Genomic DNA, 27,671 nt, shown 5'->3' on the forward strand with positions numbered 1-27,671 from the left:
GTCAGTCTGAATGACAAAAGTAGAACCATACAAGTATGGCCTAAACTTCTTCAGTGCCCACACAATAGCAAAGCATTCTCTTTCGATTGTTGCCCACCTTGTTTCAGGATCCTTCAGTTTTCTACTGATGAAGCAAATGGGGTGTTCCCTACCCTTCCAATCCAGTTGGCTAAGAACTGCACCTATACCTACATTGGAAGCATCAGTATGTACAATGAAAGTTTGGTGGTAGTCAGGAGCTCTGAGTACTGGAGCTTGGCAAAGAGCTTTCTTCAGGTTTTCAAAGGCCTGATTGCATTCCTCATTCCATTTGACCTTCTTAGGGAATTTTGGAGAGGAGATCACATTCAGAGGAGAAGCTATGGTCCCATAGTTCTCAATGAAATTCCTGTAGTACCCAGTGAGGCCTAAGAAGGCTCTCACCTGGGTCTGAGTAGTAGGTGTTGTCCAATTTTGCACAGCTTCAATCTTGCTCAGCAAAGGCCTTATTTCTCCACCTCCTACCTCATGTCCAAGGTAGACCACTTTACTCTGACCAATTTGGCATTTGCTTGCCTTTATAGTCAGATTGGCCTGCTCAAGAGCCTGCAAAACATGTCCTAAGTGGGTCACAAGTTCCTCCCAGGAGTGGCTGAAGACTGCAATGTCATCCAAGTATGCCATGCAGAATCCTCCATCCCAGCTAGAACTTGGTTCACCATCCTTTGGAATGTTGCAGGTGCATTTTTCAGTCCAAAAGGCATAACCTTGAATTGGTATAGGCCAACTGGGGTAGAAAATGCAGTTTTCTCCTTGGCATGGTCTGTCAGGGCTATTTGCCAATAGCCTGACGTAAGGTCCAGTGTGCTGAGGTACTTGGCTGCATCAAGTTTATCCACCAACTCATCTGTCCTTGGCAAAGGGTGGGCATCAGTCTTGGTGACTGCATTAAGAGCTCTATAGTCCACACAGAATCTCAACTCTTTGGATCCTGCCTTTGGTACTAACACCACTGGGCTAGACCATGGACTAGTAGAGGGCTCTATTACCCCGAGATCAAGCATCTTCTTGACCTTACCTTTGATGTGGGTTCTGACATGTTCTGACATTCTATATCCTCTGCTTTTGACTGGCAGACAGTCACCAGTGAGTATATCATGCTGTCCCCAAGGGGTCAAGCCTGGTGAAAGTGAGAACAGGGGGGCAAACTGATTTAACATAGCTTTGCACACCTCCTGTTGCTCAGGGGTCAGATCTGAAGAGAGATTAACTCCTTCAACCTTTTTGTCCAAAGGTAAGCCTCTCAGGAGGTCAGGTAGAGCTTCACTCTCCTCCTCCTCTTCTGATGAAGCTAGAAGCAATGCTCCTACTTCTGGTCTAGAGACACAGGCTTTGAGGCGGTTGGTGTGGAAGACTCTGGGAGCTTCCCTGGGTTTGCCCAGATCCACCAGATAGTTGACCTCTCCAAGTTTTCCCACAACCTTGAAGGGTCCCATCCATTTGTCTTGCAAGGCCCTCTGCCTTGTTGGAAGCATAACTAGAACTAGCTGGTCTTGAGTAAACTCAAACATGTTAGCCTTCTGATCATGCCAATGTTTGATCAGAGCTTGGCCAGCTTTCAAGTTGTCACTTGCTTCTGCCATCATGTGTGACATTCTCCTTCGGAGACCTATCCACATAGTCAGTCACTCTGACTGGCTTGGGGGAAGGAGCACTCTCCAACCCCTCCTTAATCAGGGCCAAGGGGCCTCTGACTGGATGGCCATAGAGAAGTTCAAAGGGAGAATAACCTACTCCCTCCTGAGGGACTTCTCTATAAGCAAAGAGAAGGCATGGCAGTAGAAGGTCCCACTTCTTTTTAAGAGGTTCTTCTAAAGCACCTATCATGCTCTTCATAGTTCTGTTAAACCTTTCTACCAACCCGTTTGTCTGAGGGTGGTATGCGGTTGAGAACTTGTAGGTGACTCCGCAGGTTTTCCACATGGCTTTCATGTAGTTGGACTTAAATTTGACCCCCTGTCAGAGATCACCTCCTTAGGAAACCCAACCCTGGTAAAGATACCAAGGAGGGCCTTAGCCACAGCCTGAGCTGTAACAGTCCTCATAGGAATTGCCTCAGGGTACTTAGTAGCATGGTCTACTACAACAAGGATAAACCTGTTGCCTGAGGAGGTTGGGGGATCAAGGGGACCAACAATGTCAATCCCTACCCTCTCAAATGGGACACCCACAACTGGGAGAGGCACTAAAGGTGCCACATTCTTGGAACCAACCTTACCAGAAGTCTGGCAGGTATGGCAGCTCCTGCAATATCTATCTACTTCAGCCCCCATTTTTGGCCAATAAAAGTAGAGGGAGAGCCTTTCCTTGGTCTTCTTGAAACTCAAGTGACCAGCCAAAGGAATCTCGTGGGCTAGTTGCAAGAACTGTTGTCTGTTCTCTTGGGGCACTACCAGGCGTTGGTAGGCTCCAGGTTCAGATTCAGTGGGTTCACTGTAGAAGAGGCCATCTTCCCAGTGTAACCTATACTTCCCAGGCTCTTGCCCATCAGCCTGAGAAGCGGCCTGTTGGCAGAGACCCTCCAGAGTTGGACATTCTCGTTGTCCCTTACGAAAAGCTGTCCTGCTGGGTCCACCTTCTGCAGTAAAGACTGCAGCTCAGGATGGTCAGCCGGGTCCAGGTCTCCAATAAGTTCTGGGCCTCCTACTAGCTCTTCTTCAGAGTCTAGTTCAACCAGACATGGTTGTACCTCCCTCTCAGCCTCAGCTGGAGGTGGAGTTACAGGTGTAACTTTGGACAACCTCGGGGAAGTCCTTGTTGGAAGCACTGGAGTGTTTGCTGTAGGCTTTTTCCTAGGAGTCTTGGGTTGCCCCTTTGCTCCTGATCTGGTAGTTACTGCAGTAAGTTGCTCCAGTGGGAGAGGAGTGATCTCTGTCATCATCTCCTGAGATAAACCTCACAGGGTTTTCTCTCTTGCAGGTTTGGTGAGCTCCTGTAACCTTTTACTAGGAGGTCTGGGGGTATGTGACACAACTCCAAGAGCTTTCAGGTCATTTCCCAACAGAACCCTTCCTGGCACTTCACATTGTATACTGACAGGTATCTTCACAGCCATATAATTACACTGGATGAGAACTGGTAACTGGGGACACATCTGCACAGGCCCTCCAGCTAACTTGGTGAGGCATTTGGGTGCCTTAGCAACATCCTCTGCCTTGAAAAATGATTCATCCACCACAGTTATGCTGGCCCCAGTGTCCCTGATGGCAGGAGTCTCCTGACCATTCACGTGGACACTGTCCTTATAATACTCTTTAGTATTATCTGGGATAGAATTATACACATCTAAATTCTGTTGTTCCCACAACCCCAGAGAGACTAAAGAAACACTGGCTGAGACTCCAGTGGGTTCATCAGCCAGTAGTAGAAAGTTTCCACTTGCCATAGTGACTTCCTCCTCTGGAGCGAAGGCTAAGGAGACAAGCTGGACCCCTGAAGGTTTACCCTTACATCTGGGATCTCCTTTCACATGGTCAGTAGCCTTACAAACATAACAGGCCCCAAAGGTCCTTTGGAATGGACGCTTTTTCTGACCTCCTTCTGGTTTAGCACCAGAAGGTATACTACTCTGCTGTGGTTTCCCAGGTGGCTTACCCTTATGGTTTGGTTTGGGACCCTCTTTGGAATTAGAATTATTAGAATTCTCTTTGGAGTCTTTCTTAGGCTGTCTTCCCTCATCCTTCTTCTGAGTTACCCCAGAATCCTTGTGAGTAGCCCTGTTGGCAACCCACAAGTCAGCAGCCTTAGCTAGTTTCCTAGGATCTAATTCCCGTGAATCAGCCAAGTGCTGTCTGAGCTCAGGAGAGCAGGCATCATAAATTGACTCCATCATTACAAGATTTCTCATTCCTTCATAAGTGTTCACTTTGTAACCCTTAATCCATCCCTCTAAGTTTTTCAACCCTTCACATACCCAGGTAGCCCAAGGGGTACCATTATGCTTTTTGAGGCTCCTAAACCTCTTAAGATACTGGGAAGGGGTCTTCCCAAACCTAGCTATCAAAGCTAGTTTCACACATTCATACTCTTTCCTATCCTCCTCCCCCAACTCCATTACCGCATCAGTTGCAACAGGGGGAAGCCTAGAGAACAACCAGGTGAGTAACTCATTACCTGTGATGTTCTGGAGCCCATGATTATACTCAAACATAGACAACCAATCCAACACATCCAACTTAGGCTCATACATACCAATCAATTCCTTAGGCATCCGGGGTCTTTTAGGAGTGGAACTTCTAGAGGAGCCAGAGAGAGAAGCATTCTCAACAGACAATTTATTCATTTCTAGCTCATACTTGAGCTCCATTTCCCTTAGCCTTAGTTCTTTGTCAGTTTGAGCATTAAGTTTCTTGTACTCTAATTCAAGTTTCATTTTCTCTAGTTCAAAGTATTGAGGGTTAAATGTGGGACCTTGCAAAGGTCCAGTAGGTACAGCTGGTAGAGCAGACAGAGGCCTAGAGGGAACATCTACAACAGTTTCATCTTCCTCTTCTGGTTCTGGCCCAAGATCATCAATACTTTGTTCAATATCAATATCATTGCTGTTCTCTACATTTGCTGGAGTGATAGGTTCCTCTGAACCATCCTCCAGACTTTGGTTTTCTAACAACCTTTCTATTAGCTCCATTTTCTTTCCTTTAGTCATGAGATTCTTATGCTTACAGAGAAGTCTTAGACAATCAGCAGTTTTTGTAGCATGGGATTCTTGACTATAACTTTCCATAGTAGACAGGTTGGAAAATGACTTTTTCTTTCTTGTGCTTAAGCTTTGTGGTTAGTTGCACTAAGGTATCTCAAAAGTACACTAAAGTGTATACTCAATACAAATCCCACCGCTGTACACCAGTGTTAGGCAGAAACCTGTGCAGTTCCCTCTGGGACCACTGCAAAAGATTTAGGACTACAGGTGTTGGCAGTAAACCCACTTGGTAGCAGTCTGTACCACACAGATTCACTGTGGTAGCTGTGGCTGAGCAGTCAGACTTCCCTCAAGAAGGGTTAGGCAGTATATAGAGGATACAGGATAGGTACAGAGGCACAGTAGTACAAGCAAACACTGACCAGAGCTAGGTGTAAAAGTATATACTTATTTATTTTAAAGGCACACTCATAAATTACACTAGCACAGAAAAAGGTAAGTAAGTCAAAACACAGTCACTATTACTTATATGTACATCCCTAGTCATTTGTTGGACAAGTCTAAATTAACACCACTTATTTCCAAACAGAGGTGAGCGCTTAACGTTAGATGGCACTCCAACAAGTTATTGAAAAAGGGAGGGAAAAGGCAGAAGTAATGAAAGCAGCAAGGTAAAACACTTTTCACATAAGGTTAGAAAGGCAGTCAATTGTGGAACAAGGAGAATTGATTCGAGGCCCGCTTTAGAGAGAGCCAGGCGAAAATATGCCCAAGATCACACAATGTCACAAGTCTTTGCAGGTGAGTAGAAAAGGTTTTACTGAGTTTAGAAAAAGTTTAGTTAGGGTGTCCCAGGCTTACCCAGGTTCGAGAGCCGAGGGCTAAATCTACCCCGTACAATCGGTGGCAAGGGAAGCCGGGCGGAACACAGTACCTTTAAAAGTGGAGAGGATCCTCCAGCGGTGGCAGTTGTTCCTGGTAGTGGGTGCAAGTCGCGGCGTCGTCCAGAGGAAGAGGGGATCTCAACGTGGAGGAAAGCTGAAGGTCGTTGCACTACCAGGGATGAGACCAGCCGTGGAGTTTTCCGGTTACAAAGGATTTTACCCCTATTTCGCGGTTGAGGTAAAAAGTGGTATCCCGGTTGCCGGGGTGCTTGGCACAGGCAAGGCGGCCACGAGATGCTTCGGGACGGCGAAAAGAAGGCAGCAACTGGTTGTCCCCACCAGTTAAGGGAAGAAGACTCTCCGGCGGGAGATCTCCTCTGTCGTCGGGAAAAGTGGTGAGACGGTTCCGCAGGGCTCCACCGGTGGTGTTGTCTTGGCAGGTCGGCTCGGCTTCTCCCTCTTCGGCTTCTTAGGTCCTGTGGCGACTTCTGAAGAACCAGTCCCAAAAACCCTGCTTTTATGCAGCAAACCCCCATTCATACAGCCTAGCTGTCACTCAAAACATGCTAAGTGGTGAGCGGGGTGGCTCACCACTTGGGCCAATCACACCAGAGTGCGACTTGAGTTGGCAAGGCAACTCAGTCCAGGGTGCCTAAACCCCCTCCCACACCTCCTGTGGTACCAGACAGAATGGAAATGTTCTGTGCAGAAGCCCGCCAACAGTGGAACAAAGGCTCGACTCGGGTTCAGGGTTACTGAAGTGAACCTAGACGCCATTTTGGCGGCGAGTTCTGGCAAAAAATCCCAACCGGTGAATTTATATTAAATAAATAAACCGGCAGTATCCTTAACATTGCACCAAAAAGTGGTGCATTAAAAACAATGGGAAATCCCATTGGGAAATATTCCGGTGGAATATTTCCGTGGTATCCACTGCCACCAGCCAGAACTCAGCGAGGGGGGACGGGACAGTACCCCCTCGACAACAGACCCAGGGGCAATCTAATTGCCCCTACCAGTACTTCCACAGTAAGATGGTTTGTACTGGTTAAGTTCCTAAGTTAAGACTAGTAAAGTCAATGGTGACTTTACAGACCCAGGGAGACAGTAGTCAGTCCCAGGGTGTGGAGTCTATGTTTGGGGGTCTCTATGACACCCCTGTGTTACTGCACTGAGGGTGCTGGGTAACACACATTCAAAAACCAATGATAGCCTATGGGGAAAAAATACCCCCTAGCCCATAAGCACATAGCAAGTCACAGAAACACTCTCAAGTCATGTCCAAGAGTGAGGGTAAAAGAGTCTCACTCTTGGCAGGAGAAAAAAATAAACCCCAAAAATCCAGCAAAGCTGCTGGGGGACTCACTAGGTTAGGAAATTCAGCCTAAACAGAGAATTCTCCCTAACAGCGGCAAGTACCACAATCCGCAGGCATGCGTGGTTGAGAAAGTCCGGCTTTGCTTCTGACGTACAGGCCAGACTTTTAAATATGCCCTTTGACGGCTCTTCCCTGTTTGGTAAAAAGGCGGATGACAGTTTGGAAAAACTGCAAACATCTAAAGCAGCAGCCAAGTCACTAGGAGCTGCAATCCGCCAAACTAATTTTCGTCCCTCAGGATCCTCTTGGAGAGGAAGGTCCTTTCGCTATTATTCCTCATATGGAAGAGGCAGAGGACGGCCGGCTCAAAGAGGCCAAGGAAAATTTACCCGTGGTGGACGGGGTAAAGGAAAGAAAGCCACATCAGCAGGAGCCGCTTTACCTTCGGCAACTGCATCAGCCGCTCCCAAACCACTCTGAGGTCTCCCATCACAAGACACCTGTAGGGGGCAGGTTAACTCACCATCTGACGGAATGGCAGGCTATTACGTCAGATGCTTGGGCATTGGAGACAGTTGCCCAAGGTTACTGCCTGCCTTTTCTACGCATCCCTCAGAGCCATCCACCAGGGAACAGCTCTCTGAAAGTGCAGGATCTGCTCCTCTTGCAGGAAATTGTAGACCTGCTAGAGAAAGGTGCCATAGAACCGGTACCTGTAGCGGACAGGAACAAGGGCTGGTACTCCCCCCTACTTTCTCATACCAAAGAAAGACGGAGGACTGAGACCCATCCTGGACTTCGGAGAATTGAACAAGTTCCTCAGGAAGGACAAGTTCAAGATGGTAACTCTCTCTCAGATCCTTCAGGCCCTCCAGCTTCAGGACTGGTTGGTATCTCTGGACCTTCAGGATGCTTATTTCCATGTGCCAATCCATCCCAAGCACAGGAAGTACCTGAGGTTCGCAATTGGCAACTCTCATTATCAATTTCGAGTTCTGCCATTTGGGCTGACCTCCGCCCGAGGGTCTTCACCAAGCTACTGTCGGTTGTGGATGCAAGTCTAAGGAGGGAAGGGATTCACTTCTACCCCTACCTGGACGATTGGTTGATCAGAGCAGTTTCTTCGGAACAAGCTCGGATCCAACTAGATTATGTCTGCCACGTCCTTCACAAGCTGGGCTTCTCCCTCAATTTAAAGAAGTCACAGATGATACCATCACAGAGACTCCAGTTCATTGAAGCAGTGCTGGACACATCTCTGGGAAAAGCCTCCCCACCAGAGGTGAGGGCTCAAGATATTCTGCAGATGGTCACCAGGTTTCAAAATGCCCAACGTCTCCCAGCCTACGACCTTTTGAGGTTGCTAGGCCTCATGGCATCCTGCATATCCCTTGTGCCAGAGGTTCGCCTGAGAATGAGATCCCTTCAGTGGGCACGGAGGACTCGGTGGTCACAATTCTCAGGGAGGTTGACAGATCTCCTCTGGATTCCGGACAAGGTAGCCCACGACCTTCAATGGTGGGCCTCTCCAGAGAACATTTTGAAAGGAGAACTGTTTTGGCAACCATGGCCGGAGATAACAGTAGCCACAGACGCCTCACTCACGGGGTGGGGAGCCCATGCCAACGACTTGACCATCAGCGGTCGTTGGTCTCCATCGGAGTCCAGACTACACATCAACCTGTTGGAGCTAAGAGCCATCAGACTGGCACTGAAGGCTTTTCTGCCGTCTGTACGGGGGAGAAACGTCCTGATAATGATGGACAATACAGTGGCCATGCACTTCCTCAACAAAAGAGGAGGCGTAAGGTCACTGCCACTGTGCAGAGAGGCGATGCAGCTCTGGTTTTGGGCAATTCAGGAATCTCTCTATCGGCAATTCACCTAGCCGGAGAGAAGAACTTGACAGCGGACGCTCTGAGCGGGCAGAACAGCCTCCCAAGAGTGGGAGATAGCTCAGGAAGTCCTTCAAGAGATCTTTGCCCTTTGGGGAACCCCTCAAGTGGATCTGTTCGCCACCAGTATCAACAGGAAGTGCGACAGATTTTGCTCAAGGGAATTTCCCCCGAGAGGAGCTCTAGGAGACGCGTTCGTAGGGGACTGGTAGTTCCCACTTCTGTACGCGTTTCCTCCGGTCCCTGTCATTCCTCAAATGATCAGGAGGTTGAGAAGGTTTCGGAAGACCATGATCCTAATTGCCCCGGATTGGGCCAGGAGAATGTGGTACCCGGACCTTCTGGACATGTCCATCCATCCTCCAATTCGTCTACCGTACAGAGAGGATCTTCTCTCGCAGAAGCGAGGTCAGGTTCTCCATCCAGCCATCAAGACCCTCAACCTTCACGCTTGGTATCTGAAAGGTTGAGGTACAAGGATTGGGACCTTCCAGATGACATCATGGAGGTGTGGCTTTCGGTCAGAAGGCCAGCAACTAAAACTCTATACCGCTGCCGTTGGAATACATTTTGCAGCTGGTGCAGAGAAAAGAATATCGAACCCTTTTCATGTGGTACACCTGCGGTGTTATCCTTCTTACTTTATTTGGCAAATTCAGGCTTTCAAGTTGGCACTATTAAGGGCTATCTCGCAGCACTATCGATCTTTAAGCGCACTGCAGAGGAGCCATCGTATTTCAAAATTCCATTGGTAATACAATACCTGAAAGGTCTAACTAATGTTTACCCTCCAAGACCATTCCAAGTTCCCTTATGGGACTTAAATCTAGTTTTAAACTTCCTAAAGGGTGCTCCTTTTGAACCACTCCACTCTTGTTCATTGAAGTTTCTCACCCTCAAAACTGTTTTATTGGTAGCATTAACATCTGCTAGAAGGGTTAGCGAGATACAAGCCCTATCTTGTAAACCTCCTCATACAATTTTTCACAAGGACAAAGTCGTTCTACAGGTGAAGCCTAACTTCCTCCCAAAGGTAGTTTCTGAATTTCACATTACTCAGAACATTACTTTACCTTCATTCTATCCTCCCCCCCCATCCGGAGAAAGAGGAAGAGAGACTACACAGGCTGTACCCTAAGCGAGCCTTGAGTTTTTATATTAGTAGACTTGCTAAAATTAGACAAGCAGACCAACTCTTTGTAGGTTACGCACGACATAAGTTGGGATTGCCAATAACCAAACAAACCATCTCCAGATGGATTATTTTAGCCATTCTGGAATGCTACAAACTGGCAGGGAAAGAGCCCCCTCAAAATCTAAGGGCTCATTCGACCAGGGGTATCGCAGCCTCCTCAGCTCTTCAAAGAAGGGTACCAATTAGAGACATATGTGCGGCTGCCACATGGTCGTCCGCACATACCTTTACCAAATTTTATAGCCTGGATTCCTCCTCTAGTCAAGAGACTAGATTTGGCAAAGCTGTGTTATACTCTGTTCATTCTTAAAGAGTAATATGGCATCTCTTACTCCCGCCTCCAATCACATACCACTGCTATGGGAGTCTATCATAGATAAGGAATACGTCGGAGGACACAATCCCTTCGAAGAACAAGTTACTCCTTACCTGGTAACGTTCTTTCGATGGGATGTTCCTCCGACGTATTCCTTATCGCCCCTCCCATCCATCCCCGCAGTAACATTTCCCTTGTGGTTGCAGCTTACGCTCCTTCAAGGGTAGTAAACATTCATGCAATAACTACCTTACTCTACAAAACGGAACTGAGCAACGGACGCTGCGCGTGGCCATTTATAGGCATGATGACGTCGGCGTCGATACGATGGCTGTTGAGGAACACCTACTCGACGGAAGTCGACGCACAGCACCCTCTACTGGGAAAAAATTTTTCCGAGGCCAGCTAGCTGGAGATACAAATATCATTGATAAGGGATACGTCGGAGGAACATCCCATCGAAAGAACATTAGCAGGTAAGGAGTAACTTGTTCTCCTATGCAATATTCCAAATACAGTGTAGTTGGTAATGTCCTCTTGAGTCCATCAAAACAAAACCTTGCAAAAACTACACGTGTTTCAACGTCCAGGAGGTGATAAAATAATGGGTCCATGTCCCCAGTCAATGCACTTCTCAGTCCAGTTTCAAATGTATCCCTCCGTCAATGTTGTTAGGGTTCCGGTATGATTACAAAAATTCTATTACGAAAGATTGCCAAGTAAATCACTGCCCTCAAGCTACTAAAATCATAAATATTTTTCTTCTTCTTTACATACAAATATTGATGATCCATAGGCCAAACATAATCATGGAACCATTCCCTGAACCTAATGACTATCCTCCATGGCACCTTCTTATAATGCCTCAAACGAAACTTGACGATTCATCAATTTAATTCACATCAGATCATTAATGCTTTTAACATTACCAATTGATTTAACTTGATAATCTTTGTAGTACATAAATCGTGTACCATATAAGTGTCCAAGTGTTTGCATTGACCACATGTAAATTTTACATTATATGCTTGAAGTACAGCATTCCTCCCATGTGGATTACCACAAATTCCTATCTATTTTAGTAAAATATAGCAGCACAACACCACATCCCTGTACTCCATCTTGAATACAAGTGCTTCAGTAGGAGACGTTATTGAAAGCTTAATATATAAAACCTATTTGCAATATTATTATGGAAGTTGAGGGTTTCTGGGGTGGAATGAAGTTCATGTTTTTGATAAATCAAAATGTTGATCAAAATGTCAACGTTTATTTTTTTAAATGTTATAGAGGTACTCAGGAATACGATCAAAATGATTCATTTCAATTTCCTGGATAGCAAATACATTACCCCGTAACTTTTATTTTAGTAAAGAACGATGCTAAAGCATTGGACAATTGTATCAAGTTTGGGTACCACAATGCCTGATGGTATTTCTGGGATATGATCTTGATGGTGGAGGTCATTAACAGGATCTCACTTCCTTGCTTCTTGGCACTAGATTTATAAATGAATGGCAAAAATCACAACACTAAATTAATGCATCTAGTAATTGTTTTGAGTAAAAGGATTACCTTATTGTGGAAAACTGCTAGAGGTTCCTCCTATAAAGTATGGAATTAAAAGCGGGAGGCTCCTAAAACTAAGAAGTCATGCCGCAAATGGAAGAAGGGAAGAAATAATGATACCCATGGCAATTTAAATATGCCACCGTGCTTTCTATTGTAGAGGAGGTCCCAGATATGGCCGGCACTCCAGCCACTCATGTTGAAGTACAGAGAACGTACATACCAAGATATGTGTCGTATGGGGAACAAATAAGTCAACAGAGAGCTGCATTAGGACTCTGTCCAGTGCCCATCAGAAGAGCAATACCTGTTGAACTGCCTATAACCAGACAACCATGGGCAGTACGGTACCCATTGAGACAACCGTACCATCAGTTGACACGAAATGAAGATTAACTACAGACTGTCCCTGAAGAGACCCAAAGGTCTTAATGGAAGGCGAATGGTGACGTCACGAGGGCCCGGACAGACTCACAGATGAACGAATAATAACCAAAGGATAACTCTCTAAGACGAAAACACTATGGATAAAGATATCATAGACCTAAAAGAAGAGACGATATGAAAGTATAAAGAAACATAACCATAGAGCGAGATAAAAACAAAGAACCAGCTAAACATGTGTAAATAGGCTTGGAACGCAAGAAGCTAAGAAAACGATACTGCTTGCAATGCTTAATAGAAGAATAGAGCGGCAAGCGCCAACTATATATCTACCTCAAATAAAGCACATTATACAAGTGTGACGCCATTTTGTAAAAGCAGAAGTATGCCCAGGCTGCAAGGGGCCTGCCAGGCTGAGATTCATTGACCAGCTAAAACCACGAAGGAGGAGTGGAATCGAAACTCAGTAAGAAGTAGCTCATGCCTGGCCATTCGAGGTCAACCTAAGGAAGGGAGGAGAGTGGCAACTTCGGGGAATCGAAACTTCAGAGCATAGCAGCCAGCCCGTGAAGGTCGAGATAAGGGGGCCCCAGGCAGGTGGCGACGCTAAAGGAAGAATCAACTACACAAAATAGAGGGAGAATGAAGCAGATTCACGGTGAACAAACACGTGACCAGCCAGGCGCGAAGAGGTACCAACACCTGATGTCACGCAGAACCCGAGGAGGCCATAACTTTTCTTGATAAGAAGCTACAGTTTCGAGGCCATCCTCAGCCAACTAATTGACACATAGCCCTAAAACACTGATTGATTGAAGAAAGGCAGGGTGAATCTTGGGGCACAAGGCACCAGGGTGTCCATTCTGCATGCTGCTAATTAAGGTGGAGATTTATGTTTAGGGGTGTAACCTGCCCAATCACAATGGACCAAGTAATCTAGGGTCCTAGTAGAACCAATAGGACGTTGTACGAGTGATGAGGGAAGGGCTTAGATGCCCACCCGATAAGAGTTATCCAATCCTCATGCACTGTTACCATATACAGATATAGTACCTATAGTAAAGTTACCTTTCCTAACTAATAGAATTGCATGTTCATTTTTGAGTGTTACACGTCAATTGATGACGAGAATGTACTATAACTATTGCTATTTGAATGAAGTTCGAGGAAGTTGAAGCGAGACAGGCGATCGCAATACTGCTGATTCCCATTTGTTTCCCCGTTTCTTGTACTTGTCATTAAACGGACTTCCCTTTGCCAAACTATTTGAGTTGTCCTTATTGAGTCATGTTGGAGTAAGTGAATCCTGCAGCACATCCCTCACATGGTGCAGCTATCTTGTATCAAAACCGTCTTACAGCATATGACGACTTATCTACATGCCACATACACAGGTAAAAAGTTAAACGCCTCGCTGTTCTAGAACTATGGAAGATGTTCGAACAGACGAAGGAGGAAGAACCACCTGCGGACTGGATATTAAACGTATGCACGGAGGGGGTGAGACGCCTACCGCGCCGCCAGCCCCGCCTGAGCCAGTCATCGAGGGAAGTAAGTCAGAGGGACTCTACCAGCTAAGAGAACTCAAGGCAGCCACGGGGTATAGCAACCCCGCATATGAGTCACCTACGTACAGTAGTGATGACAATAAAGGGAAGGATCAGGAAATTAATCTTGCCTCCACAGTCCTGAGGGACAAGGAGAGACGCGATGATGAAAGGAAGGACCAGACACAGAGTTGGGCACCTCTCATTAAGGAGAGAGAGGGAAAGAAATGGAAAGGAAGTGAAGACAGAACTGATGAGATAGCATTCGCAAAAGACGAATGGATGGGAGGACAGATATTATTGAAACTTGATGGGAAAGGAAGTGATGATGTGAGACCGAGAGAGAAGTCCGATGAGACACAAAGAAAGGGAAAAATAGAAGGATAAGGAAATAAGGGACGAGAGAACAAAACGGAAGGATAGGCTGAGGCGAGAACAGCTGTATCGCGAAGAGCAAGGAATACCGGTCAGTCGCACACAATACGCAGCCTATGAAAAGTATAGGCAGAGTTGGAAGAAGAGCAAAGAGTACGTGAGAAGAGAGTAAAGAGACGAGAAGATGAGGAAGTTGGAAGGGCAAAGAAACGTAGAAATGAAAGGAGAAGGGAAGAAGATAAGACGAGAGAAGGAGCGAGGAAGCGCAAGGAAGTCGATGGGGATATAGAACGTAAGTGTAGACAGAGAGTGCGGGATCTTGAATATTTGGAGCGGGAAGTTAAAAAACCTAATCCTGTTGTAGAATGGGAAGACATTGAAGAATTCTTTCCCGTGTACGACTCAGTACCGGGCACGAGTGGGACGAATATTGATGATGACTTTGACACCAGAAACATCGGGGAAGCGATTGATAAACTATACGATGAAATGGGACTGGAACAAATATCCCAAGGGGGAAGGGAAGACGAGCGCTTGGAAAGCACTCAACTGTATGACACTGAGGATGTCATCCGAAGTAGTGGGAGCAGGGGACTGTCTCTAGATAGGCTAGAAATAAGCAAGAACGAAGAAGATGCACAGAGTTGCGTAAACTGGGAACAATCAGAATCTGACTCCGGTGGGGAGATGGAGGACGAGGCACACGAAGAAGGGAGACGGCGTGAAAAGCAGCTCCCAAGGGGTACGATGGTCAGACGCTAGTGAGTCTGCAACTAGGACACCGAAGTCTGCCGCGCAGTCCGGCCGACATGAGGGAACTCCCCACGGTCCGAGGGGGGTGTCAGCACCTGCCTATGTAGATAGATTGAGGACATTGCCAGGTAGACGGCAATGCGGGAATGCTAACACAGCGATAGACAGGAGAGCTATGGGGAAAGAGAAGGAAGGCTGCACATTACAATTTCCTCTGCTAGAAAAAGGGGGAGTAAGACCGCAATATATTCCATGGCTACACTTGGATCGAGAGAACCTGAAAAACAAGCTTCCAATGCTGACATCGGGAGCTGGGAAGTGGATACACGAGTTAGAAAAAATGATAGGGGGTGTCAAACTAGCTATAGGGGACATTAAGGGTCTCCTGATCGCCATACTTGGTGAGAGAGCAGACGATGTATGGAAACGAGCTTGGTACCCTGGTGTAACCATAATTAACACTACCTATGACGGAGCGCCATTTAATAATTGTAGAGCAGCGGTGTGGAAAGCGCTACGAGTGCTGTACCCAGACACTTCCGATATGGGAAGTATAATGACTCGAAAGATGAAAGAGTCAGAGGATCCGTTAATTTATATCCAGATGTGTGGGTGCTCGAAACGCATGAATCCTGGATGAAATCTATCCCTGTATTCTTCCATATATTGTGCCAAGGGTTGCCTGAACCGGTGCAAAAACAGCTCAAGACGTTGGTAGGAGTAGAAGCTAAACCATGGGCCGAAATACAGGTGACAATTGCACATTACTGTTGATTGTTGCAAGAAAAGAATCGAAAAAAGGAGGCAACTCGCAAAGATGAGGAATCGAAGCTGGTGCAAAAAGAAACTCTCAAAGTATGCTCTTGAAGGAGTTATGCTGACAAGCCCAGCTAAATCGAAAGTGCAACAGGCGACTAACCCGTCACAGAATAACCAGGGTAACACAGGATTTTACCTGAGGGGAAGGGGAATCAGAGGAAGAGGATGGCAGAGTAATCTGGGAGATTTTCAGAGTAATCAAGGTGGCTTTCAAAACATGCAGTTGGGCAGTCCAGATATGACAACTGGACAGATGGCTCGACCACCGCCAGTGTGTTGGCTGTGTGGTATGACAGGGCATATAGCGCGCGCATGCAGAAGCCAAGGCGCGTGGCAAAATGGACAAGGAATGGGAACAGGCATGGTGAACCAGCCTGCCTTCCCGCAACAGGGCGGTGCACGGAATCACACAGTGCAGCAGCAAGCGCCAGGCACGCAGCAAGGCGCACTGCAGGGGGTTCAACCCTCAAACTTGGGGAACACGCCACAAGGTCAAACCCAACAGGCACCAACGCAAATGCCTCAGGGAAATAACTCCGGAGGGGTAGTCAACCCTGGAAATGGAGGAAATCCACAAGTGTACAGCAGACCGAACTTATATATGAAATAGGACAGCTCACAGGGAACTCTGAATTGCTCTATCCTATCAGTGACACCAAACCCTCACAGGGAACCTAGGGTGAATGTTGTCATAGGTGGTAAAGAATATTCCTCCCTAGTTGACACGGGTGCAACACGCTCGTGCATAAGGGAGGGCCAGTTTTCCTTGTCCGGCGAGGCCATAGATACTCATAGTTTCACGGGAGATCACAGCCGAGTTCCCTTTATAGGCGCACTCCCAGTCTCCGTAGGAGAGCGCGGAATGAACGTACCTTTTAATATATTCGCGTCAGACCCCAGTAAACATTTTGGGTCGGGACTTAATGATAAAGTTAAATATGACCATCTTGTTTATGGAGGAAGGCATAGTATGCTCCACTCCAGGGATGCATTATTCAAACGTGTGCGAAATGATAAGAGCATACTCTGGACGCATAGCTATGAGAGCTATACCATTAGAGCCAGAAGTCTTCGCATATGGTGTACGTGTGCTCATGGCGGGGTTGCCAGGCCTCGCAGATAGAACTATGAGAACCCCTGATGAGTTCCTATTCAGACCAAGAAAACCCATGCATGAAGAAAAGGGACGAGTAAAGCTTAATGATACATACAGCTGCAGTGCGAGGGAAAGTAGCACTGGTTGAAGGGTATGATGATGAAGGCAGACAATGGTGCACGATTATCGCCATTGAAGAAGGGTATCGAATGACGGATGTCACTGATGATGATCTGTTCGAAGAACACCCTGACCTTTGGGTCAAAATGATCAGACGAGAGGTGCCACAGAGAATGATGTTGGCACTGATGCGTCCAGAATACTTTCATGATGACATGGCCCAAGTACCTGTTACAGTATGGACTACAGGGCCCTGTGACGTAGGCCTCCTGAAGTGGGCAGGTGAAGTGAAAATTAAACTGAAACCGGGAGCAATTTTACCAAGGGCGCGACAATATCCCATGTCCCGAGAAGCGGATGAAGTGATTGCAAAGACAATTTCCGCCATGATAGAGCAGGGCATCCTAGTGATGTCAGAATCACCCTGTAACACAGTGATTTACCCCGTCAAGAAATCAAAAGGAGGGTCTTGGCGTTTAATCCAAGATTTAAGAGCATTAAACGATATTGTTGAAGCCTAGTTCCCTCTAGTCCCTAATCCCTCTACAATCCTATGCAACATACCCACTGCGGCAAAATATTTCACAGTGATTGACTTGAAAAATGCTTTTTTCTCAATCCCATTGCACCATGACTCACAGGATCTGACGTCATTCACCTTCAGACAGATGCGCCTGAAAAGCACGAGATTGCCACAAGGGTATTGTGAGTCCCGTCCATTTTCAACAGAGTCCTGCAAACGGACCTAACCAATATTGCGGTAGACAGTGTTGTTTTGCAGTATGTGGATGACGTTCTGATCTGCAGCACCACTGAAGAGCAATGCACGCGCGATTCTGTCCAGCTACTGAATATATTGGCTGAGAAAGGATATCAAGTTGCCAAGGAAAAGTTACAATACTGTCAACAAAAAGTGCTGTACATAGGGCAGCTAATCTCACACGAGGGGAAAAAGGTAACCCCAGAAAGGGCTGAAGCCATCATGATCACTGCTAAGCCGCTCACGATAAAGCAAATGCAGAGCTTCCTAGGCCTATGCAATTATATTAGAGCATGGGTCTTCGATTACAGCTCATATACCAAACCCTTGCTTCAGGAACTAAAGAAGGCCCAGGCGACAAGGGAAAAGATTGAATGGACTGAGACGATGGAGAAGGGGTTTGCAAAGCTTAAAGGGGCGATTTGTAAGGCCCCAGTTCTCGGGATTCCTAATTATGCAGAGGAATTCTACCTGTTCTCACACACTGATGGCAGCTTTATGACAGCAGTACTCGCTCAGAGAACCTCATTGGGGTGTAAGCCCTTAGCGTACTACAGTGGGAGTCTGGACCCGGTTATAAGAGGCCACTTCCCATGCGAACAAAATCTTGCTGCCGCCACGTTCGCCATAGAGAAGGCGTCATCCATTGTAATGGAATGCTCCATGACATTATACGTCGAGCACTCATTATTCACCATACTAGATAAACCAAAGGGCACATTGATATCTCAGAGAGCGTCTGTGTCATGTCACGTGGGAGACCGGGGTCTGCCGCTCCCTTTTCCTCCTGGCGAGTCTACCCGCGCGTTCGCGTCTGGGGACTCGCCAGGGGAGGAGCGTTTGGTGTTGGGGCCGGCGGTCTACGGCGCATGCGCGGGAGACCTCTGTCACGGTTCCGCGCATGCGCCGTGGACTGGGCTCGCCCCCTCGGAAGGGCTTGCCTTCCAGGCCTCGTTGTGGGTTCGCCGGTGCCCGGAGACAAAGCGGCTTGCGTTCCAAGCCTCTCGGGCGCCGGCGACCCATAAAAGAGGCCGCGAATCGATGCAAGCCGCGTCTCAACGTGGTTTGCTTCGCTTTGCTTCGTTTTCCTGTGTACCAGCTACTCACCTGGGTCCTGTCCTGGGCCAGCTTGCTACTTACCTGGGTCCTGTCTTGGGCCTGCCTGCTTACTCCTACTTGAATCCTGTCCTGGGCCTGCCTGCTACTTACCTGGGTCCTGCCCTGGGCCTGCCTGCTTACCCCTACGTGGGTCCTGTCCTGGGCCAGCTTGCTACTTACCTGGGTCCTGCCTTGGGCCTGCCTGCTCACTCCTACTTGAAACCTGTCCTGGGCCTGCCTGCTACTTACCTGGGTCCTGCCCTGGGCCTGCCCGCTTACCCCTAATTGGGTCCTGTCCTGGGCTTACCAGCTACTTACCTGGGTCCTGTCCAGGGCCTATCAGCTTCTTACTTGGGTCCCACCTTGGGCCTGCTTGCATACCTCTACCTGGGTCCACCCTGGGCCTGCCAGCAACTCTTCTGGGTCCACCCTGGGTCCGCCTACTCGGCTCCTTATAGGACCAGTCTGCAAGCTATATCTGGTCTCCCTCATTCCTGTCTGGCCTACTCCTGTCGGAACCACCAGCATCTGCCAAGATCTCTTCTTTCTGCGGTATAGACCTTTCTTGCCGCGTCGGACATTTTGACTACTGCTGCAGTACTTGAGCTCTCGGAGTAATTGTCATCGGACTTCATCTTGCCAGTGATCTTCACCTGGACTATGGCCTCACCTGTCTGTGCTTGCACAGTCCCTCTGTCACGTTAATCAGGAGAGTGCCTTTCGTGACATTGGGAGTCGGTCCATCCTCCACCCATTTCCGATTTTGGGTGGTGGAGAGGCTGGTTCTTCGTGCCACTAGTTCATCTTTTCACAGGCTCCAGACTGGCGACCTCTGCGAGATCGACCACCAAGACATCAGGTACGCGGCCCTCTCGGGCTTCCCAACTTGACAGTCTGCCTATGAGGTGATTATCTCGAACTCATCGATCAAAATAGTTTGATGTAAAACTGTAAATCCAGCTACGTTTATAGCTGAGCCAGTCACAGAGGGAGAACCTATACACGACTGTGTAAACTATGAGGAATTCTATGATGAAATCCCCAGGGTAAAGGAAAATGCCCTGGCAGGTGGTGAGATCGTGTTCATTGACGGTTCATCAAGAATCAACCAAGAGGATGGACAAAAATACACAGGCGTGGCCGTGGTAAAACTCATTGTGAATGGAGAGTTTCAGGTACTCGTCAGTGCACGAATACCATCTCACTATTCTGCGCAAGCTGCAGAACTATTGGCGTTAATCCTCGCCATTGAGAATCATGCATGATAAGGAGATAATAGTGTACAGTGACTCCGCCTATGTGACATCAACCGTGCATGCAGGACTAGCACGCTGGAAAAGAAGGGGCCATCTCCGAGCGGACGGCTCACCAGTGCAACATGCAGCCTTATTGGACAGGCTGATCAAGGCACTACAACTCCCAGTGGGCATTGCGGTCGTGAAATGCGCCACCCACACCAAAGGGACGGATTTCGTGTCACGTGGAAACCATGAAGCGGACACGGAAGCCAAGCGTATGGCATCCAAGAGTGAAACAATCATGGACTTGGAGGTGGCACGTACCCATGAGCGTATGATGGTAGCACCAGCCACACCAGAAGCCTATAGCAATATGGGGCAGACTCAACTAATGGAGCTCCAGGAAGAGAAGAATCTATGGAAGCGTCAAGGGTGTTCTTTAAACCCCTCTGATGGGTTGTGGAGGCAAGACAGCACTGGTAAACCAGTAATGCCTGTTGCCCTACTAAAGATAGCATTGGAGCAATTACATTACCCCATTCATATATCAAAAGAAAATCTCGCTGCAACACTTGCAGAAGACTGGTTTACACTGAATTTAGCGGAGCATGTTGCATTCTTTATGGTGAACTGCATAATCTGCCAGCAATTCACCGCTGGGCACACATTAAAGGTGATGAGGAGTTATCCCCCGGCCTAATGGGCCTTTTCAACACTTACATATCGATTATGTCGACATGATTCAAGTGTGCAACGGCTACAGGTACTTAATTGTAGTGGTGTGTCCATTCTCTAGATGGATAGAAGCAGGTCACTGTGCTGCTAAATTCCTGGTGAGGGAAGTGTTCCCTAGATGGGGGGTGTGCGAGGTAATGAGGTCAGATAACGGGACTCACTTTGCCAATGCTATATTTGAGCAGATCAGCTTGCTGCTTGGTATAAAGCACAAGTTCTCATCAGCGTATCATCCAGAAGGGAACGGTATTTGTGAGAGGCTCAATGGCTTGTTAAAGGAAAGGATAGCCGAGTTGAAGCTTACTCTAAAGAGGGGATGGCTGCACTGTCTACCACTGGCATTGTATGCTCTTCGGAACCAACCAGGCTCCGACCATCATCTTACGCCGCAAGAGATAGTCACGAGCAGGAGAATGAGGACCCCCTTACCCCCTGAGATAGAGCTAGATGTGATGCCCAGCCAACTAGAGAGGTCTTTGGGACAGAAATGCAGGAATATTTGAACTGCATGACATCAAGCCTCTCTGTTGTTTCAGGCCAACTGCAGCGACGGCGAAAAGGGTGCAGCACAGCACAAAGCACAATGGGAGGTGCTGAAACAGACCCAGTTCAAGGTCTATGTGTGCACCTTGTCTTTCCTGGTGATGAAGTTCTGATCAAAAACCACACAAGGAAAAGGTGGGACGAGCCAAGATTGAATGGCCCTTTCACCGTGGAGGACGGCACTCCTTCAGTTCAAGCTACAAGGCAGGAGGGCATGGCTCTTCCTAAATGACATTAAACCTTACATCGGAGAGAGCCCTCCAGCTGCACTTCACTGCGAAGAAACCACAGACAACAGGGTAGAACCTCAGCACGTGCAGACAAGATCCATGACGAGGAAGAAGGACGCATGAGCAGTAAAGACAAGAAATAAGAACTCTGTTTTCAAATTGTGGCATTTAAACTGGACATTTCCTCTAAGAAAAAGAAAGAGAAAGGTGATAAAGGACAATAATACGGACACTCTGCATCACAAGTTGCAGGGTGAAGAAGAGAACTGCACATCCAAAGCCACAACAGTGATAACGCAAACTTTTGAATCAAGTCACAGTCAAGCATTATAAGAAATCAAGACTCTGATAGACTGCAAACAAGACTTTTCTGAGAGCTTAACACAGTATCCTGAAGCAACCGGTGTCAAGACTTTGTTTTGCAGAACTTATTATATCACCCAGCAGAAATATCACAAGGGATGTGCTGTCCTGCTTTCGATTAGTATTAGAGACATACCCGTCACTTGTAGGGTGAGACACCAGTATCCCAGGCTTTATTCAAAATCCTACTAACAAGAAGATAATACGGCAACTACTGACTGTCCTCGCGGAGGCCTTTGCCGAGTTGCCAGAATACAGTGAATAAGGACGCAAATGCTTCCACCACAGGCAATTATCGATGAAGTCACTTTTATGCTTTTCTTTCGCATAATCGAGGAATGCCCAGCACTTGTCAGAAGAACCACTGATACACTCACGTACATCAGAGATCCAAGAAACACTGAACACTTGAACCAGTTGTGGGCTAAGATAAACTACGTGGTCGCAATCCACGCAGCAGGAAAGTGCAGAGACTGTTCACGTCAAAAGAAAGGCCTGTGATCCAGAGCCCAGCAAAGGAAGGACAATGTCCCTGTCGCCCGAGGACAGCCGGCTGGCACACAATGTGCTATTTTGTTTAGTCACTGACTTCCCAGAAATGGTGGGGAGACCTGCCGACGTTGTCGTCATCACCTTCATCAGAGACCCAGCCAATGTCGCATATATGGGCACACTCCTCCACGGAATTATGATCCATGTGGAGCTGTCCAACTTTCAGAGAGAGTACCCAAGGAGATTCCAGTGAGACTTTCCACCGTGGCACAAATCGAGGAGACAAAGACACAGTTCTTCATCTTTTCGCCGTGGGACAGATTGAGGAGACAAAGACACAGTTCTTCATCTTTCCACGGAGGGACAGATCGAGGGAGCAGAAACAAGAACGTCACCGTCTTGTTTTTATTTTTCTTTTCTTTTTCTTCTGTTTTTCTTTTCTTTTTCACTTTTCTTTTTATTTGTTATTGTTCACGTGGTTTTATTTTTATTTTTCCTGATTTTTGTTTTAATTTTTGGTTTTGATTTTCGATTGGTAACAAGTTTGCCCTTTTCACATTTAACAGGTTCCAGCATGTCCTCAGGACCAAAGCAACTTCGAGGAGTGCACTGGGATCTTACCTATTGCAGATATACATAATAAATGTGACTTACCAAAGATGTTAGCCTAACCTTTTTCCATAGTCTAACAAGGGAACTGTGCTCCATAACCAGAGACTACCATCACCACCCGCAAGAGGGGGGACACTTGAGAAGCACTCGGCACATTATTGTTTCGGACTTTTGAGAAACGAGATCGGAGTAAGTGAAAAGAAATAAACACTGACAATAGACTCATGCTCGAAATGGAGGCCCAGAACAGTAACCTGGTTCTACCGCCAACAGAGGGGCGCCCCGCTTCCCTGGAAGGAAATGCTGCCAACTGTCTTACAGATCGATAATGTGTATATGCATAGTAATTATCATTGGGCCTCATTCCGACCCTGGCGTTAACCAAGGCGCTATTAGCGCCTTGGTCGACGCCGTTATTTTTCCGACTCCGCCATGGTGAATGGTGGAATTACCGCCCCATTCCAAGGTTGGCGGGGTCGGTAATTCCCCATTCACCATGGGCCCTTCCCCATTCCCATTTTTGCCCCATAGGGCTCAATGGGAATGGGGAAGGCGCTAATTATGGCACCGTAAATTACGGTGCTGTAATTAGCTCCTAGGTCCCTTTGCGGGTTGGTTTTTTAACGCCTGCAAAAAGCAGGCGTTAAATACCAACCCGCAAAGGGAACTCGGAATAGGGTGGTAAGGGTTAACGGCACCGGTCTCGTTACCGGTGACCGTTAACCCTTACCGCCCTTCTCGCAATGTCCCCCATTGTCTTTCTGTCACTTAACATCAGAGCTGCTTTTTTCATTGGTGCACGAAGTGTCCCAATTTCAGTGCACCCACTAGATAACGTACGCATAAGTCCCACGAAAGTACCTAGGCCCTATATAGTTATTCCAGTTCCAAGAAAATCTGATGGTAAAGCAAACGAGCTAAAGTTAAATGTAATTTGCAGTGATACACACACAATTGAGGTAACGAATGAAGAGAAAAGCTGGGGACATGGTCAGCACGGAATGAATGAATATGTAGCACTAACCTCTACACACACCCACACACTGAATGCACATGAAAAAAGGGCAAGTGTCAATGGCTACAGGACCTCGAACGGGGACAACAGAAAGTACGAGACTACCTACCGAACAACCAGACTCAAGAGCCCGAGCAGAATTAAGTGAAAGACCAACTAAGGAAGGTATAGCAAAAGCCCTCGAGAAGACAGAGGCAGCTGCAAGAGAATTCACTATAAGGACACAGATGCTGATAGACCATTTGTTCCCTTTTGTAGCTAGAGCGAAGAAACTGCATGAGGAACTGGAAAATAAAACCGCAGGGACTATAGTAACAAGCACACCAGTTCCTACAAGCACCAGGCACACGACACAGCCACACGTTGGACAGATGATGAACAAATGGTGGTTAAAGGAGCTCTACAAGAGAATACAAGAGGAGAAGAAGAGAATCGCAAAACCCTCTCCTACCACAGCGATACAGGTGATGAAGCCTGCCCCTCTGACAAGCATGCTTGAGAAACCCCCGCATGGAAAAGTAGCACAGACGCATTTAAAGATATAGTTATAGCAAACTACAGAAGGACACTAAGAATCAAGAGAAGCCTACATGAAGACAACAAGGAACTAAACGATTACCTGGATAGCACAGCACATCTGGGAAACAACATTTGGTACCAACACATGAAGGAAGTCGGAAGAAGAAAAGCTGACGGAGAATGCTTCGTCTGTGCACTTCTACCATACAGCATGGGAAAATCCAAAATCTTCGTGGCAGTAGAAATAGATGTCCCTACAGCACACTGTATGTCACACGTAGCCTTGTGCAACACCAGAGGACAATTTATGGGGAGAGATACCTCATTGATATTGGCAACTGAAACAGAGTACCTGGAAGAAGACGGTTACGTCCAGGACATTAAAACAAGAAACAGAGCACACTCCAAGAATCACGTGATCAGATACGAGAACCCTGAAGTTAAAGGATCAGGAACAAGATGGGAAATAAACCCGAGGCTGAACGTCCAAGGAAAGACTCCAGAAGAGGCTCAAATTTGGAAGAACAGAGGCCAAATGTAGATTCGGGGAACAGTACTCTGTCCAAACGGATGGGAAGAAGGAGTAGTGATCTGCCGAGCTTGGATGGTCCATGGAGCCTGCCAAGAAGCAATAGAAAACTCCTCGAGATAATGCAAACCTCTATGGCCGGAATTGGTAAAGCTGCTGACATGGGTCGAAGACAGAGGAGGACCCTTGCAAATAGTGCCACTGGAAAGCCCGAAATTGTGCTTCGGGAACAATGGCACGAGGAAGATGGGAGAGAATCAAAACTGCGGACTAATCTTTGAAGCTCCAGGAATGACTCACGGAACCGCAGTAACTATGGATCATTACTGGGCGTGTGGATCCAAGGCATATATAAGACTACCGAAAAACTGGGGAGGCATATGCACACTAGTGAACGTCCACGTTCCTGCACTAGTGATCCCAAAAAGTGACCTGAGTATTGACCGTTTCCCGAAAGCATATGCTCACCTAAGGAAAAGGAGGTCTGTGGATTTGGTATCCCGAATGAAGAGAGAGAATTATTTCTCAGCCAAATCTGAAGAAGCATTTTATGCAATCCCATACGAACACAGGCTGTTTAGCCTCACCTCATCAGTATTCACAACAATACTCTTGCCACACATCCAAGTTGGAGCAAATACTAAATGGTTGGAGATAACCAGATGGGAGTTATTGCAGACCATCAACACCACCATGAAAGGGTTCAACGCGATCAAAGAAGAACTAAGAGCAATCCGATAGATGACCCTCCAGAACAGATATGTGCTTGACATGATCACAGCCACGGATGGCGGTGTTTGCGCAAAAATCGGAGAATCATGTTGCACATTTACACCTTCGCATGACGAAGAAAATGGAACCCTAACAGAAGCCATAAGTATGCTAACAAACCTATAGAACCAGATGATCGATGAGACCGACGAAGTGGATGATGACAGCTGGTTTGGAGCACTATTCTCCTGGGTCCCGCAATGGATGGCAGACATATTCAAGGTTCTGGGAGCCCTGCTAGTGATGATACTACTAGGATTCTGTGTCATCAAGATAATCATCACACAATGTCAGAAAACTGCGAAGAAAGCCATTGGGATGCAAATCATGGTCGATGTCAAACCAGGATGGAAGCCCAAAGACCTGACTGATGAGGAAATAAGAGACTTTGTGAGGGCCAGCGAATTTGCACCAGAAGGAACAAAGTTTGTGTATCCCAGAAAACGAAGTAAGTATGAAGGGAAATGGATCCATTGCAGCCCAAATGGACAATGCCAGTTAATGACCTGGAACAAAGACGAACATGTAAAAACAGCAGGAAGTTTGAAAGGAGTGTTAAAAATATGGATCATAAAAAGGCACTCCTTCGCAACATCGGGTCCAACCCCAGAAGATGAAGAGGAAATGAATACAGAAAAACCAAGCAAGATGAATATAAAAGAAGAAAAAGAAGTGGTCGATGAACCGACCAGAGAGATTTGTGTGGGGGGGGGGGGGAGTGTAGAGGAGGTCCCAGATATGGTCTGTACTCCAGCCACTCATGTAGAAGTACAGAGAACATACATACCAAGATATGTGTCGTATGGGGAACAAATAAGTCAACAGAGAGCTGCATTAGGGATCTGTCCAGTGCCCATCAGAAGAGCAATACCTGTTGAAGTGCCTATAACCAGACAACCATGGGCAGTACGGTACCCATTGAGACAACCATACCATCAGTTGACACGAAATGAAGATTACCTACAGACTGTCCCTGAAGAGACCCAAAAGGCCTTAATGGAAGGCAAATGGTGATGTCACGAGGGCCCGGACAGACTCACAGATGAACGAATAATAACCAAAGGCTAACTCTCTAAGACGAAAACACTATGGACAAAGATATCATAGACTTAAAAGAAGAGACGATATGAAAGTATAAAGAAACATAACCATAGAGCGAGATAAAAACAAAGAACTAGCTAAACATGTGTAAATAGGCTTGGAACGCAAGAAGCTAAGAAAACGATACTGCTTGCAGTGCTTAGTAGAAGAATAGAGCGGCAAGCGCCAACTAATATCTACCTCAAATAAAGCACATTAAACAAGTGCGACTCAATTTTGTAAAAGCAGAAGTATGCCCAGGCTGCAAGGGGCTTGCCAGGCCGAGATTCATTGAACAGCTAAAACCAGGAGGAAGGAGCGGAATCAAAACTCAGTAAGAAGTAACTCATGCCTGGGAATTCGAGGTCAACCTAAGGAAGGGAGGAGAGCGGCAACTTCGGGGAATCGAAACTTCAGAGCATAGCAGCACGCCCGTGAAGGTCGAGATGATGGGGCCCCAGGCAGATTGCGAGGCTAAAGGAAGAATCAAATACACAAAATAGAGGGAGAATGAAGCAGATTCACGGTGAACAAACACGTGACCAGCCAGGCGCGAAGAGGTACCAACGCCTGATGTCACCCAGACCCCGAGGAGGCCATAACTTTTCCTGATAAGAAGCTACACTTTCAAGGCCATCCTCAGCCAACTAATTGACACATAGCCCTAAAACACTGATTGATGGAAGAAAGGCAGAGTGAATCTTGGGGCACAAGGCACCAGGGTGTCCATTCTGCAT

General features: G+C 47.0%; 1 protein-coding gene across 2 annotated transcripts in view; it reads left to right on the forward strand.

The window, feature by feature from the left end:
• Positions 1–27,671, forward strand: part of DAGLB (diacylglycerol lipase beta) — a 948,044-nt gene that overhangs the window by 466,776 nt on the left and 453,597 nt on the right. The window lies entirely within an intron of this gene.

This window comes from Ambystoma mexicanum, chromosome 2p (genome assembly GCF_040938575.1).
Source record: "Ambystoma mexicanum isolate Mex_15411 chromosome 2p, UKY_AmexF1_1, whole genome shotgun sequence".
Taxonomy (NCBI): Eukaryota; Metazoa; Chordata; class Amphibia; order Caudata; family Ambystomatidae; genus Ambystoma; species Ambystoma mexicanum.